Genomic DNA, 5,891 nt, shown 5'->3' on the forward strand with positions numbered 1-5,891 from the left:
CACATCCTATAACTTGTAATACTATCTAATTAATAAAATGTGTTTCAATTCTGATTAAAATTTATCTTGAGTGCCAGAAATACTCATAAAAGCATATCTAAAAGCTACGAGGAAATAAGGTAATGTAATTATTCAACAATAACTTAAGAAGTACATTACCATGTCACTTGGAGCTCCCATCTAATGCTCTGGTTGAGACAGATACACACACACACAGAGTTTTATTTTTATTTATTTTTAATTTTTTAAAAATTTATTTATGATAGTCACACAGAGAGAGAGAGAGAGGCAGAGACATAGGCAGAGGGAGAAGCAGGCTCCATGCACCAGGAGCCCAACGTGGGATTCAATCCCGGGTCTCCAGGATTGTGCCCTGGGCCAAAGGCAGGCACCAAACCGCTGCACCACCCAGGGATCCCCCCCACACACTGTTTTAGAGACTTTCAGGCAAAATGGTGATATGAATATGTGGACATAATCACCCACATGAAACTATGAAAAAGCCTATATTTGACTTGGGAAAAGGACACGCTAGGAACCATATAGATGTACCAGAGAGCAGGCATGATTTCTGGTCATTTTGATGTAAATATGCCAGATTAAATGAAAGGCAACCACACCACAGTGACAGGGAAGTGAGAGGGAAAAAAAACTGTCTAAGATAAATAAGAATGAGGTTCCAGCAGAACCTAGATCACACTCACTGCCTGTGTGGAGACAGTGATGGTAGTGTATGTCTGGACTCTAGCAGCATCTCTGGGAAGACTAAGGTAGCAGACACCTTCGTGAGCAGCCTTCCTAGGCTTGTGTTATGCTAGCATAGCCCAGTCAGTGCTGAAGGGAGATCGGGGTACCCTGACCTCAGACTTTGACCTCAGAACAAGGGTATCCTTGCCTGTCAAAGAACAGAGCTCTGATCAGCTAACTCTTGGCTTCCTCACAAACTTGAGGAGTACACTGCTCAGCAAATCTCCAGGCAAAGGGGCTCTAGAGTGGCAAGATAGGAGCATAGCATGCATAAGCTGGTCCCTTCTCTGAAAGACTTCTGTAGGTCACCCCTCAATCTCTGATGGCACCCAACCCAGTTCTCAGTTCCATGTATTGGGTAATATATTCTATTTGTGGAATGCTATAGAACTTTCATTTTAAATGCCATATTCTCAACTAAATATTCAAGGATGCAGAATATGATGCAGAATATCCTCATGTCATGATATATGTTGTATTAAGTGAATGAAAAAGTGCATACATGAGTCAGGGGTAATTCGATCACAACTTCACAATATTTTATACATACAGCACACACATAAATCCATACAAAAGTAGTAGAAAGATATACTCCATTATGGTAATAATAACCAAAAAAAAATCCCAAAGTTATCTTTATTTTTCTTTCTATTTTACATGTTATGAGAAAAGAAATTTAATTGGCCCTTCATTCCAAATATTTCCAGAACCTATACTCTATTCACCACTGCAAATACCCCAGTCAGAAGCACCATCATTTTTCACCTGGATTAGTGCATTAGCCTCCTAATAGGCCTCCTGGCTTCCATTCTCATAGTCTATCCACTACACAGCAGCTAGAGTAAGTTTTTAAAAATGTGAGTCAGATTCCTCTGCTCAAAACTCTCCGGTGGCTGCATATCATACTCATTTCATAAACCTCTTTATTACTTTACATATTTCTCCTGCTATCATCCTTGTACAGAATCTAGTAAGATAAGATGGGTCTTCTTTCCAGTCTTCAGACTTGCCAAACATCCCCTTCTATTTGCACAGGCTGTTCCTGCTGCCTAGAACACCCTTCCTTTCAATAGCACCATCTTCAAGTCTTTAATGCCTCCTTTCCTAGCAGCCTAGCCATCGCCCCAAACACCCTCTTCCTCCCTCCTGTAAGCAAGATTCCACAACTTACTTTCTTGGGGCCATGTTGCAAAGTTACAGGGAATGAGATTCTCATAAAGTAGAATGTGAACCATGCCCTCTGACATTGTGAGCAATGTAAAGACCTCACTTTATTTTACTCTCTCTTTCCCCCCCCCCCCCGTGAGACTGTCAGCTGCATGAGGGCAGAAATGTCTTTAGCAGTTATGGCTTTCACCTCAGTTTCTAGAATAATGCTGGCATGTAGCACCTGCTACTGGATGAATGAATCACAGGATAGTAGGAATAAAAGTGATTTTTATTTTCTTCTGTAAATGATCTCTGTTTCCCCTATTATTTATAAAAACTAGAAAATAATTAGTAAAAAGAAAAATGTATACTACTACTCATTTCATTTCTCTTGCTCTTAGCCTGGAAAGTAAATTTCTTCTGGACTCACACTAAAGAACAACTAAAGAAGATTATCTGTTTAAACTATCATTGAATCAAATACCCAGTAAAGCATCTCTAAGCTCTTCAGTTATTTCCATGGGTTTTCCTCACTCCCACTGATTTTGGTGTAGTTTCTGATCAGTCACGATGGTAGGAGATGACCCAATTTCATAACATCTGAAGCTATTCAATTTTTCTATGATATGATTCCATCATGGGCCAAGTCGAATGGTCCAGCAGAGAGATGCTCTCACATTCTCCTAAAAGGTTATCCTTTGGGCTTTCTTTTAAGATAGTGTTTCTTAGGAGAAAAATTGAAGCTTATATCTAAGGACATACTATACGATGAAACTTTTTCTCTGTTACGAGTCCTCCTACCCTCACACGTGGCAGAAAACATTCTGAAGACTCAGACTTTCAGCTCTAAAAATGTTAATGACCAAGTGCATTTGAACCCATCTTTAAATCTGCTTTTAAGTATTTTTAAAGTCAGTTAAGGTATTAACCCACTGAAAATTTTGATAATTTGCAAAATATCTCCGACCTGACTCTCTGACAATGGTAAATAAACCAAGCCAACAAACAAAAACCATATATGAGATTCATCCTTTGCCACTCTTTGCTTTATTTAATATTGCAGCAATTTCCTCTGTAATAAACAACTCAAAATCGAGCAAAGACATACCAACCATGGAGAAGAAAATGAGTCTGGTCAGCAGAAATATGGGACCTACCTTTAATCCTTTAATAATGGTCCAGAAAATAATTTATCTCGTGCTGTTATTTTGTATCTGGCAGTTCAACCAAAGACATCATTCCGTCCTTAGGAGGGAGAATCACTTTTACTCTAGCCTCGGTGGATAGCTTTATATAATTTATATAGTTTTTAATTTTGGTAATAGCAACTAGCTGGCTAAGGCAATAAGCCCTTTTTAACAAAGACTAAATAAAGAAATCTCTCATATTTCAATTAACTAACTGAACCAAATCATAAAGAGCATGACTGTTTCATTTCATTTGGCTGTTGCTCAAAGAATGTTCACTCAAAAAAGTTTCATTGTTAATATTTATAATGTTCACACTAACATAAACATTATAACTAATACTATAATGTTCATACTAATATTGGAAAATTAGAAAAACACAAATCTGAGATAGAAGGGCCATTACACCAACTAAAACTCTTGTTTTTATTGAATTAATGGTGTTGTCCTTGGCTTTTGACCTCTAGAAATGTGGCAGGTGCCAGGCAAGCAATGGGTAGGAATGAAAGATGGTGTGTCATACAAAAGTACACATGAGTGGTCCCATTTATTTAAAAATCTTGAAATTATCAATAGTCTCACTGGTTGTATGTTATGGCTGCAGATTTTTTAAGTATGCAGGTGATAACACTATTTTCAAAACCATATATATCATTCTTGCAAATCATAGTAGTCATTGAGTAACAATTGATAAATACAATTAATCTTTTCTTAGGACACATAATGATTGTGTATGAGAACATCATATAATTGCCCTCAACTAGATATAAGTTTCAAAAATTATTTGTAAATTCTATCAAATGTCCATCCCTCTGATCAACTCACAAGTACATATAATTCTTACAAACACTTGCATGTACTATATTATTTTAAAATTAGTAATAATCGGGATCCTTGGGTGGCTCAGCAGTTGAGCACCTGCCTTTGACCCCGGGAGTGATCCTGGAGTCCCAGGATCGAGTCCCACATCGGGCTCCCCGCGTGGAGTCTGCTTCTCTCTCTGCCTATGTCTCTGCATCTCTAATGAATAAATAAATAAAATCTTAAAATAAAATAAAATAAAATAAAGTTAGTAATAATCATTTTAAATAACCCATTATAGAATTTATTTCTAAGAGATTAAACTTATTAATAATCTAATATTGTGAAATTCTAAATATAAACATCTTTCTACTTGTCATTTGGTCATCAATATTCATAAATTTCCAAATTTCATGCGCACTTTTATTTTAATTTTCATTTCCGCATCTCTGAGAGCAGGTTGTGTCACATAATGGATGATATGAAAGTACCGCACACTAGCTTAATAGGATGCCTTTTGTTCTCCTTCCCAGTTGGAGCGATAAAACATAAAATGATGATGTTTCTTGTAATCGTTGCTTCTTGAATTCAATGAACTATAGGAACAGACACTGTTTCCCTGGCTCACTAACTAGGTTTGTCGTATGATATTATACCTGGCCGAAAGTTGGTTAACTATATTCCAGGACAGATGGGTCCCCGGTCCCACACGCGAGGGTACTTAGCACTTCGCCTGGCAAAAAGCAAGCTTTCAACCAATGAGAACAACTGCCTTCTTTGGCATGAAATATCTGAGTATGTGGCGCAGATGCCGATCCTGACTCTGCTAATCTCCTTTATTAAATTCCTGTCCCCAGGCCCTTCTCTTTTCTGGAGGCGTGCTTTGGTCTAAAAAACCCCCTTTACCCAGAGTAGCCTGGGAGGTTGCAACTATCTGCCCCCCTGGGTGGGGGGTGGGCGCGCGCACGTGACCAGAGTAGACAATCCCAGCTCTTTTGCCTACAGGCAGGCGATGCAACTGCTTCAGAGCTTCTTCCCCAGGGAGAAAGCTAAACTGGACTTCTGAAAGCAGGCCCTTGCCTAACGCCTCCCCGTCCTACTCAGCTTCCCTGACTCAAAGCTTTTCCGTGAGAGCACACCTTCAGTGAGTCACTTCTACACGAATCACAAGAGCTTCTAGACAGCCCTGCCTAAGAGCATGTTTGCGCAGGTTTCGGCTGGGTGAGGTTTTCTACTGGTGTCTACAAGAGGTTTGGCCAGCATCATCGTCTGAAAACAACCAGTTGAGCCTTAGGGAACCAGACCTAGGGATTTACACGGCTGCCCTCACGGCCTCAGGGGGAAACAGATACGTAAATGAACAATCACAAATTAGTAAAATGCACATAGATGAAGGGTGCTAAGAAATACCGGAGAGAAGAGTGAATAATGATGCTGGGAAGTCACTGAAAGCTCTGTTGAGAGAGTTAAATTTGGGTTCAATCATGAAGACATGAAAGTGGCTGAGATTTGCTCAGGTAGACAAGGGGTAAGGCTGAACCAGAGAGAAAATGTCATGTTTAGTTAAAAGAGGTTTGAGAAACATGTTGTGTTCACAAATCTGCACGTAATGTGCTAAGAGGGAATAAGTTGCAAATTGGTACAAGATGAATGTGTGTCTGTGCATATGCACATACATAGAATTACATAGAATTTTCGATCAATTACGTGATGGAGAACCGGAGAAAGATAAGTAGGAAAATGACATAGATTTCTTTAAAAAATTTTTAAATTAATTATTTTAGTTTAGGTGAAATATGGATGAGAAAAAAAACTCAAAATGTATAACATGATATAAACATTTAGTTAAAGAAGATTCTAGCAACAATATAGAGAATGTAAGGGAATGGAGTGGATCTGCAGGAGGAAAAACCATTTGAACGATGGGAGTAAAGGTGCCAGAAACTCTGCAGGCTGGGAGGATGCAGGCTCTAGAGGAACTGGTCTGTAATTAAATCTACTTATACA

This window comes from Canis lupus, unplaced genomic scaffold (genome assembly GCF_011100685.1).
Source record: "Canis lupus familiaris isolate Mischka breed German Shepherd unplaced genomic scaffold, alternate assembly UU_Cfam_GSD_1.0 chrUn_S1825H2022, whole genome shotgun sequence".
Taxonomy (NCBI): domain Eukaryota; kingdom Metazoa; phylum Chordata; class Mammalia; order Carnivora; family Canidae; genus Canis; species Canis lupus.